Below are 12,471 nucleotides of genomic sequence, written 5' to 3' on the forward strand. Positions count from 1 at the left end.
TTACCATTTCTACAATTCTTGATTCCTCTTCTTAGACATGCAATTGCACTAAGACTCACTTAGAGGATCAATTTAGACATGGTTCTTAATCATTAAGACCTATCATAAAACACAATGAAAGTTACTCTCCCTTCTTCTTAGAATATAGAAACTTTTATCTTTCTTCCTACTAGATTCTTCTTATTCGTTCTGCTATTGATTAAAACTCTTTCAATCAACTCAGAATTACACTCAATCTTATAAGTATATGTCACAATTATTAATTCTATGCCTTGTAACAACAACAATGATAACATTTGTGAACCAAAAATGTGAAAGCATGTATGATGCTTATTCAATAACAACCAAAGTTTCATCAAATACTCTATACAAACACTACAAATAGTCTAAGTAAAGATTGGAAACATTATATATCCCGGTTTAAGTCCATTTGGACTAGGATTTCCTTATTGGGCCTAATGGGCCAATATGCTTCCAGGTTTGACTATTTTGGGCTTAGAACCCTTAAATGGGCTCTAATTGGACTCACTTTCATTTATTTTAACATTTTGGGCCATAATGGGCCTAGAATGAAATAAAATACCCTAATAGGCCATAGCAAATCTAATTAGCCCTAATGGGCCATAAAACCCATACTTTGATTAATATTGGGGTGTAAACCATCTCCAAAGACCAAATGGGCCAAAATTCATCAAAATGGGCCCATAATATGGACTCAAGTACATAAAGGCCCAAATTATTCTTTTCTTCTCCCTTTCTCGGCCCAAGTGGAAAACAAAAAAAAAATAGAAATCAAGGAAATAAGGAGGATTAGCCACCTCCTTAATACATTATGGATTTCCATGCACTCCATCCTTTCACCTTTCTTTCTTCTCCTTTCTTCTTCTTAATTCTCGGCCCAAAGGAAGAACACCCTCACACAAACCACTTAAGTTTTCTCTCAAGAACACCATCATATCTCCTCTTCTTCATCAAAAAATTCAAGATTTAGGGCAGTACAAGGAGGTTATTCCATAAGAATCATCATCATTGGTAAGTTATAATGTAGATCCATAACCTAGTCTCTTTATTTCATCAAAACTTCTTCCTAACCCACACAATTTCCGTGATCTACTCCTTAGAAGCTTCTTAAGTTTGAAATCAACCCAAGAAAGCTTGTTAGGGCTGAAAAATAGCAACATACTCTGCCCTTTCTGATTTAAATCGAAACAACAAGCAAAGGTGAGTTCATACCCCTCTCTTTTTGGTTTTCATAAGTTTTATAGGGGATAATACAAGCAAAATGTGTAGATCTATGTGTATGTGTATGTTATGTGTGATTTCATGTGTTTATGTGGTAATTATGTAACAAAAATGAAAGAAATCTCGAGATCTATGGCTCTAGGAGGAACATAAACATGATCTAATATATTTTACACTAAACAAGTCAAGCAAAAATTACCCTCTAATGCGATAATAAACATATTGCAACATAAAACCCATTTTTGGGCTTAATTTGTCGAATAAACAAAAGTTGGGTTGAAAGTTGCCATCGATGGTTTTCTTAAGGACCAAAAGAGTCAAAAATGTAAAAATAAATATTTTTATGAATATTATACTCTTTAAAGGACTAGAAATGTAATTTGTATCTTAATGGGCCAATTTTTGGGCTTTTCGGCCCATTGACCCAAAAATTGCGAAAAATATGATTTTCAAGGGATTGAAATGGTAAACTTCTCAATGCAGGGGGTAAAAGGGTAAATGAAAGTAATTTAGGGGTTAAAATGATTTTTTCCAAATAAGGATAAAAAATGTAAAGTTTTTGGATTTTGGGCCAAAATTGTAAAAGTTGCGAAAAGTTTGAACTTTAACTGAAAAACTCTTTACTGGAGGGGCTGAAACTGCCAAAGAGTAAATTTTGAGCTAAAAACATCACTTAAACAAGTCTATGGGTCAAAAATGACAAGAAAATGGTTTAAGGGCAAAAAAAAAAAAATTTAGGGACTAAAACTATCATTTTTATTAACGAATGGCTGAAAAAGCCAAAACAAAATTTTGAGCCAATCATTTTATTATTAAGATATTTGAGTCAAAAATACCAAACTACAACTTATGAAAACAGAAAGATGTATATACATATAATTCCAAATATCGTTATAAACAACCGACCGGCCTTGTGCCGTTACGAAAATAACAACCGTTCAATCAAACATTCCAACAATTATACTATACCTAAAAAAAGTAAATATTCAAATCTTTGGGCTTGAAAGTCTCTAATCATGATTATTGGGCCTTCATGACCCATTAACATAACTTTTGAGCCCAATGATAAAAAAAAAAAAATGTTTATTGGGCCTCCAGTGACCCAATTACATGTTTAAGGGACCCTCAATGCTTTCACGTGCTATTGGGCTTCGGTGGCCCATTAGTATTGCTAGTAAGGTCCAAATAAATCAAATGCAAAATGGGCCAACCTATCCTTCGTATACCCAACATCCTTAAATATACACGAAATTAGCAGGACCTTGTAATCCTCTTCTCCTTGTTTGTATGGCTTACCTTCATTTCAGTAAACAAATACAGGTCATCAATCAATAGTAATCTACTTTATTTTGGATTCAGTGAGTAATAATGGGCGGCACCTTTATGGGTCGTTTGTAGTCTGTAGTTATAATCAAAGTCTCTTGGAGGGAGAGCGAGAGTTTGTGTACAGATTTATACGGGGGTGACTCCCCCACACCTCAGCTGTTCGCTACAGTTAGAGTCGGCTAGTCTAGGGTGACAAAATCTTAAGATCAATTCTGGTGTTCGCTAGAATACAAAGACAGACGCACTAGTCATTATCATGCATGGTTATAATGACTCACATAAATAAATCCAATGCTACCTGAGTAATCAAGGGAGTTCAAAAATCATCTGTTGTGACAGTATAACAATTCGAATCGATTATGTTATGTTATCGGATAACATCGGGTTTTTTGAGGAAATCAACACCATTCACTTGTATTTTCAATGACTATAATGCAAAACTTCTCATTTATACACGTTTTGAAATCATTAATATATAAACCTATGGATCTTCAAACTTTAGTATAAACAATTGTCTTTTCAGAAAATATCGGATTTTTTGGGTTTCACAAACTGCACAAAACATTTTCATAACAACCCTGCTTATGAACTCACCAACATTCCATATGTTGACGTTTTCAAAATAACTTGTATTCTCAGGTAACAGGTAAGCTGAAAAGTAATACCAAGTATGTTAGGATGTCATGTTTTGAAAACTTTCAAACAATTTATGCTATGGAAATGTAATATTTAAACAATGTACATGATGTGAACAATGTCAGTTATAATGTATTAATGCATGGTGATGTTTATGTTATGTTTCATGTATATTCATTGTGATGATATTCAATTTAAGTCACGCGAGCCCTCGGACGTTTCCGCCGTCTGGTTTGGGCTTGTGACAGGTTGGTATCAGAGCACTGTTTATAGCGAACTGGCATATCTAACCACACATTGATATACAACTGTAAACCCAACAAGGGACTAAATAACTCTAAACAAAACAAAAATTCACATTTATGTGCTTATATTAGGATAATAACCTAAAAATATCTATTAAAAGCTTCGGGAGGAAATTGAACACTATGGTTAAACCTAGGCAGTTATGTAGTCATATTAGGGATAAATATAGCCTGATCAACTATATTTAATATGAGCAACATGTGTTCAGGAGTAACTATAGCGGGAAATGAATCCAAAAGCTTACCCCAATCTCCAATAACTCTAGGCAATCCAAACACTAATAATTAAAAATACTATGAGAATAATCAAAACATGACTCATTCCCACGCACCATGCAGTCACCATGGATAATGATCAGCAAGGAGTACACTTCTACCAAGTGCTAGTGGCTCAAGGAGTGATTGAGGGGGAACCTGAAGAAAACCCCGAAGGAGGCCCTGCCATGGGTCAACAGGTGGGACCCGATGTGGAACCGAAAGAGTATGTGGTAACTGATTACGAATACGACGAGTCTGGCCGGGAATCAGATGAAGGAAAGGACATTGACGAGGTGTGCAATGAACCCCACTTATTGAATGCCCCATCAGATCCGTGGACGGTTCAGAGGGGTGATGCATACCATTTATGCTCTCTTGAGGAAGAAATAACGAATCTCAAGTGTCAACTCTTTGCGACCGAAGCAAGGGATGTACGAGCTGAGCAAAGGGTAGAAATAATCACCCAAGAGGTAAATGAACTGGCTGAACTTCTGATACACCAGCTAGACGATTGAGTGCCATTGGCAACACTACCGATGGGACTTTCTCTTCTACTTGATATTATAGGTTCTACATTACGTAAAACCAGCCGTACCTCCTACTAGTATTGTGTTTCTATGGATATTATGTCGTATTACTGTCGGATCATACATTTTCCTAAGAAATGTTTGTCATTTAGGCAAATTTTCATGTATTAAAAATGGCTATTTCTAGCAGAAATGCTATGTGTTTTAATATGAGGTTTCGCTTATGTGCACAAACAAACCATCGAAACTGTTAGATACTCAAGAACCTTGAAACTAAAATAACCTATGGACTCTATGAATAAGACTTCATATTCGTGACAAGTTTAAAATTTTCCTATGATCATAAACATACCATAGAGATATAGATCGAAACATTATGAACCATACGACAAAACGCGAAAATTACAATGCACCACCGGAAATGGTCATTGTTACTTACGACCCTGCTTCGCATCATGCAGCAGAAGATGTCATTCCACAGAAATAACGAGCACACAAATGAAGCACCACTCTTGCGAATGTACTTTACTACATTCCAAGTTGTTGTCACCACTGCCGTAATTGCTGGTATGGCACAACTCAACACAAACAACACCAACAGAGGAGGAAATAGCATCAACAACACCAGTCGAAGTAACGGCCATGGAAACCAACAAGTGATCACATATCATGGCACTCCAAACCCCAAGATTAAGAGTAGTAAGCGAGAGCCAGGGGATAAGAGAAAAGGACAGCCAACTCAAGGATCCTCGAAGAAACAATATGTTATTGTTGTCAATGCTGCCATGACAACTACTACACCAACACTAGGGAGAACATATGCTGGAAGTCTTCCAAAATGCAACAAATGCAGTTTCCATCATCATGGAATATGCAGAGAGATGCACTGTACCAGTTGCAACAGAAAAGGCCAGACGACAATATATTGTAGGACTCATCCCCAACAATACTAGCGGCTACTCAATAACAAAAATAACCACAACAACAATGACGTTGGGGTTAGTTACACTTGTTATAGATGCGGGGAAATAGGTCATTTTCGACGCAACTGCCCTAATGCTAGCAAGAAAGAGACGGGAGGATCAGGAAGGGTGTAGAACCTAGGTTAAGGCGAAGCAGTCTAGATCCGACTGTTGTCACTAGTACGTTTCTCCTTAACCACTCATATATCATGTTTGATATCGGGGTAGAGCGAAGCTTTGTGGTAATAAATTCAAATATTTGCTAAAACAACCACCCCAGAAGCTTAATGAAACCTTTACGGTGGAAATGGCTAATGGGAAAACAGAATCAACTAGGGAAATCTACGTAGGATGTACCCTAACCTTAAATCATCATGTCTTTCAAATAAACTTGATGCATGTAAGTATTAGGAGTTTTTGATGTGATTATCGGCATGGACTGGTTGAGCCCCCACCATGCTGAGATTATGTGTCATGAGAAGGACGTTCGCCTTCACCTCCCTAATCACGAAACCCTAAATATATACGGAGACAAACCCAGTATGAACCTTCATCTAATCTCGTGTATTAAGGCACAAAAGTATCTAAAAAAGAAGGACTTGGCATTTCTGGCTCATACAGTGGATAAGTCCAAGGAAGATGTTAACATTTGAGACACCCTATAGGTTGGTGCCTGCGGAGATACAAGAACTGTCCAGCCAATTCAACAAACTCTTGAACAAAGGATTCATCCAACCCAACTTCTCACCTTGGGGAGCTCCAGTCCTCTTTGTTAACAAAAAGAACGGATCCTTTAGGATGTATATTGACTACAGAGAATTGAATAAGCTCACCATCAAAAATCGCTATCCACTTTCGCGAATCGACAATCTATTTGACCAACTCCAAGGAGCAAGTTATTTCTCTAAGATAGATCTGCGATCCAGATAGCACCAACTCAAGGTCCGGGAAGAGGATATCCCCAAAAACCGCTTTCCGAACTCCTTAAGGAAATTACAAATTTGTTGTAATGCCCTTCGGTCTAATGAATTCCCCTGCCGCCTTCATTGACCTGATGAATCGAATCTGCCGACCATTCCACGACAATTTTGTCATTGTTTTCATCGACGATATCCTATTTATTCTTGAAGCGAAGAGGAGCATGGCCAACATCTCCGACAAATCTTGGAAACCCTATGAACCGAAAAGTTATATGCAAAACTCTCTAAGTATGAGGTCTGGCTCCGTAGTGAGAACTTTTTGGGCATGTTGTTGGTGAAGAAGGGATACATGTGGATACTTCTAAGGTCAAAGGCATTGATGGATGGGCTATTCCAACGACACCCACGGAGATTCATCAATTTTTAGGTCTTGCAGGATACTACAGGAGGTTCATCTAGAACTTCTCCAAAACATCCAAGCCACTTACCATGCTTACACAAAAGGGTGTACCCTTTGAATGGACAGATAAACAAGAAGTTGCATTCCGAACTCTGAAGCAAGGACTCTGCAGTGCATCGGTACTCTCACTACCTGAGGGAACAGAGGACTTCGTAGTTTACTATGATACTTCAAATCAAGGTTTAGGCTATGTACTCATGCAGTTTGGAAAGGTGATAGCTTATGCATCCCGACAACTAAAGACACATGAGGTGAATTATACCACCCATGATCTCGAATTGGGAGCAGTGGTCTACGCCTTGAATATTTTGAGGCACTACCTTTATGGTACGAAGTGCACCATTTTCACTGACCACAAGAGTCTCCAACACATTTTAAATCGAAAGGAGTTAAACATGAGGCAGTGAAGGTGGGTTAAGCTACTAAATGACTATGAGCACGAAATCAAGTACCACCTAGGCAAGGCTATGAGTCGGAAAGAATACTCAAATCGTCGTGTAAAAAACTCTTTCAATAACCATTCAATCCCATTTGTCCTTACAAATCAAAGCAGCCCAGCTCGATGCTATGAAGATAGAAAACAGAACAGACGAATCTTTATGTTGGATGGAAAAGAATTTCGAAGTTAAGGACGATGGAGCATATTATTTCCTGAACCGAATTCGGATCCCTAAGCAAATAGGTCAAATCAATGACGGTCACGTCGTGAACCATCGTATAGTACTCTCTTACAAACTCACTATACGAATCAGGAAGTGATTGAAGAACCCAGTCAACAGCCAACATCTCTAGGATATAGACACCCAACATCCATAACCTATCAATGCGTGACTTCATCTCTAAGACGTGTGCACACACATGTTTCCCATCTTTGTGCTTACTTGCCAATAGGGATTGAGTGAGCTTGAAATTTTCAAGCCTTCGAGCTTGTGGGTTAGGAGAACAATAGGAGGAGGTGGAGGAAGTGAAGCATGATCTCTTGTTCCTCGATCGTATCTTGGAACACCATCTTCATTTGGAAAGCTTGTTCCAAGGGATTTGGAAAGACCATTGTAAGATTCATACATCTACAAAACAAGAGAAAATTCAAGTAAGTTGATATGAATTCTTGATGTAACACCCAAAATGAAACATCAAGGCTAGGATCCAACAAAATATTCTACAACCTAGAAGAGGGATGTCGTAATCTAGTTGCAAAATATTTTAAGGTAGGTAAATGACGATTTACCAAATTCCACCATGAAAAACGAAAATGAGGTTTAAGTTTTAAATGAATTGAAACTCCTAGATCTTTTGAGATTCGTTGAACTTTTCAATGGCGTGTTTAATCTCGATTATGCCCTTCAAGTTTGGGACTGGGATGCCGAGGATCACAAACAAGGTGTGAATAACCATATGAATCTACGTGGTGTATTCAATGTTACTATCACCTAATCAATGTGTCAGTTAGCCACACACGCTCCTTTGATCTATGATAAACATCGAGCCTCCCATCGCCACCATTGTCAATCCCAAATTAGTGTGTCGGTTAACCACACACGCTCCATTAACGTTTGACAAGGGTACGAAGTGTAGTTCCATGGATTAGCATACAATTTCACATTTTGCCTAAAGTAACTAGAATTTGGGAATTCTTAAAAGCATGTAGTTACTTTGTACTTCATTATACTTATAATGGAAGGTTTTATCCTATCCTACCTGTTCGGCTAACGACCATCCAATAATCAAGAGTGCGGTGGGTAAGAGTGGATAGCCATTCAATCGCCATTTTATAGGCAATTTCCTTAAACACCCCTTATAGACCAGCTTCATGAATGTGGCCTACTAACGGTAAGACTGACTGTTTACTCATACATACATATATATATATATATATATATATATATATATATATATATATATATATATATATATATATAATATTAGACTTTTAGTGTTATATATAGTATAGGGTGTATTTTACACTTTTAAAATACTAGGTGGTCTAATTTAGTAAATTATACTTTTAATTAAATTTAATGTAAAACAAAATTTTATGTGTTTATTAAATCTCTTTAATTATACACTTTAATTAATAAATAAAACCATAAGGGTGTAAATTGAACTTTTCAAATTACTTGGGTTTTAGAATTTAAAATTTCAAATTAAGACTTTTAATTAATTTTAAAATCCAAAAACTTTGGGTAAGTTTTGAAACTTTTTCAAACTTAGGGTTTAGAAGTTAAATATTTCAAAATTAACCTTTTAATGAAAATTTTAAATTCCAAACTTGAGGACAAGTTTTGAAACTTTTCAAAACATTAGGGTTTAACTATTTAAATTTCAAAACAAAACTTTTAAGTTCAAATTTAAACTATAAAACCTAAAGGAGGAAATTGAAACTTTTTCACAAGATAAATCAAATCTAAATTGTAAATAATCAATATTTATCTAATAGAACAAAAGATTATCTAAAATTTGACAATTATCTTCTATTTTGCCAAGGGTAATCTCCAAATATCATAAAAATCTGATTTTTATCAATCAAAAACGATTTGGTAATTATCCCACAGCAAAAAGGCAAGAAAATCGCGAAATTTGCTCCATCTGCGACTCTTACTCGCCGAGTCAGCCTTGGACTCGTCGAGTTCACTATGGACTCGGCAAGTTCAGCCATGAACTCGTCAAGTTCTCTATGGACTCGGCGAGTTCAGCCATGAACTCGACGAGTTTAGCCCCCAGAAATCAAAACTTTTCTATTTTAAGCAAGAATAATCGACAATAGCGTGAAATACATCAAACAAACATCCCTAGGCTCTGATACCACTGATGGGTTTCGAGCAATACATAATTCCTATGGTGTACATGCAAACCCCAATAGCTTTTGGATCTAGTTTGTCTAATGAACATGCAATTGAATATCCAAAGCTATAAACCCTAGATCTAGCATGCAATTAGTCATATTAACATAAACTTGGGGTTATGTCTTACCTTTGATTGTTATATAGCAATAACAATCTAATCCTTGGCTTCAGAAAGCTTAGTGCCTCAATTGTTGCACCTCTAATGGAGTCACAAACACCGCTAAGCAACTAGATGAAGAAGAGAAGAGAAGAGGCACCCCAAAACATCTAGAAACCCTAAGGAATTAGTTACCCACGTTTTTGGGGCCTAAGGGGTCCTTTATATGCTTGTGTAGGATGCTAGGGGTTCAGTTAAAACCCTAATCGACAGCTTAAACTCTAGGCAGCCCATGGAACCTTCTAGATAAGGCCATGGACGAAAATATGATTGGCTCCCATCATAATTTTGTTCACCCCTTTTTCCTTTAGCATTCATTAGCCCAATAACTCAATTATCCAATAATTGCAGTCTAATCCCCTATATTTAGTTAATCTCTTTTAGCTACAAAATTAATTATCAATTAATTCTTGACTAATATTAATTAAACAATATGATTTCTCCTTTAATATATTATGCTTATAATATATTAAAAAATCATAATTAATCTCCGCTCTCCTTAATTCTTCTTACAAGTTGCTATGGTGAAGGCAACCCAAAAGGACCAGCCTCATAAACGGGTCAAGTACATACCAAAATAGTTATGGACTTAGACACTAATCTAACAATTTTGAGGCTAGAACAAAATGGTGTCATATGGCAATGTCAAGAGTCCTCGAAAAGAAATTTGTATCTGGATCTCTTTCAAGATATCGTCAAATTATACATAAAGATTTAAAATTTCAACATTCATCTTTATATATCTAAGTAGAATTTACATTTCAAGAATGTATCTCGTCTTTCTTAAGTTTTTCATCTTAGAAATACTTAGGGAGTCAAGGTGAAATGACCTTATATCGTCGGAATGTAATTTCTCATGATTAAGTATCTCTCATTCATACAAGATCAAAAATATCAATATGTACCCACTAGTTCTTACTAATCGCAAATGTTATCTTTATTTTGATATAAAAGCATACCTTGTATTTTTTGTGAGAACAAACAATTAATGCGCAAGGACAATGTTTGAAAACTCAAATTTTGAGTTAATATTTAAGATCAACGTCTTCTCTTACTCTAAGGTTCCAGTCAAATATGCTAATACCGGTTAAGACTTGAAGGAGATATTCAACAAAGTATTCAAGTAATAAATGAAGAAAACTAAGAGTATAATCTGTGCAAAGATATTTAATGAACAAGAAGAATGTTGTGAAAGAACTTTTATTTGAAGGAAAAGTGAAAATGATGTGAAGAGAATAATTGCTATTCTTAGTGTAAAAATTTTGATCGTTCACTTTCCCGTTAATGGTGAAGACATTCACTCCTTATATAGTGGAGGAGGAACAAAGTATAAACTGTGAAACATTCCTCAGACTGGATAATAATCAGTGTTTGACAAAATGATATCTAAAAGATACATAAAAGAAATCCCTATGAACTATTACATCAAAAATAAGACAAAACACATTAAATGCTTAAAGAAACTTCTATCTCGGAATAGTTTGATCACATATTTATCTTCAGCTTAGAACTTCAACTCATCTCAGACTCAACTGACATCGAACATGACTACTTCGGATTGAAAGAGGTTCACTTTCCATGATTCAACAATATCCCCCTAAGTGAACTTAGCAATCATGTCAACTTAGTTGGCATCTTCTTTGATAAACAGATAAGCTCTGTAGAGCCAATTTCAGACTTCCAAGTACCATTGGAGTTGACTGATGAATTTGTTTTGCACATGCTTCAGAGCTTCTGACTTGGCTGCATTGGAGATGAACTTTTGGAGAATCCTGGTGGGGACGAGCTGCTTGTCTAGGACTCGGGAAAAAAAATCATTTTTGTGGGTTTTTCTTTGTAAGTAGACATATCCCAACACTAGTTTCTCAATGTACTCAATCTTGGCGAAAAGCTTTTTACTTCCGACCAAATGTGCAAGCTCGAAGTCACATCAGCTAAACTTAACAATATAGTCTTTGAGGAAGTTCATTGTAACACAATAAGAAGCGATGCTCATTGGATAATTCTGGCAAGTTCAGAAGTAAGCACTGATCGTCAGAATGTCGTTCAAATTGATGGAGGGGAAGTTGGCGTCTGTGATGGTGATTTGCTTTGATTTGTTCCGATATATGTCATACATGTGCAGTATGCAGTTCAAGTCAAACTTGCTCAGAAATTTATCTGTACCCATAAAATTTTGTTATTCTCTTCCGAGACCACACTTCCTTTTAAGTTCGTGCATTGATGGAATGGAATGTCTTCAATCTTTCTCTTTCTGTTCTGAAAATTGTTTGAGGATCATCATCTGGTTGGAGTGGAGCAAACTTGATGTAAAATCTTCCTAATGGAGAAATTAGGAGATCGATTTAATATGTTTCTTACATGGGCAAATCATCGTACATGAATGGTACAATGTCCAGATCATGAATTATCCCTTCACAAAAAAAGTAGGGATAAGCCCAGCATTAGATTAGGATTGTCTTTAAGAGCTTGAATCTAAATTCTCTCTTCAAGGGCTTGATTAATTTGGGCTTATGAATATCCTTCAGACTTCTTGCATATCTGTTCAGGGATGTGAGGTTCCGAGACAAGCTTTTTTCCTTTGTCTTGTTGTTTGTTCAATTCCTAAATTACTTGATGAATGTCTTCAGTGATTTTGAACTCGGGTGGAGTAGAAATCAGAGGCTCTTCCAGGATTTTATCTGGCTTCCGAAGAAGAGAACCTTTATCATTGGGAACTATTTTTTGAGAGGGAATAGGAAGGAAACATGGATTGAGTAGCTCGAAATGCATCTATTGTGAGCTTGGTTTTCGCTTTAGCCATTTCAGGACTTCGTTGAAGAAAATCTGACAATG

Source organism: Lactuca saligna, chromosome 3, assembly GCF_052625555.1.
Source record: "Lactuca saligna cultivar CGN05327 chromosome 3, ASM5262555v1, whole genome shotgun sequence".
In the NCBI taxonomy this organism is placed as follows: Eukaryota; Viridiplantae; Streptophyta; class Magnoliopsida; order Asterales; family Asteraceae; genus Lactuca; species Lactuca saligna.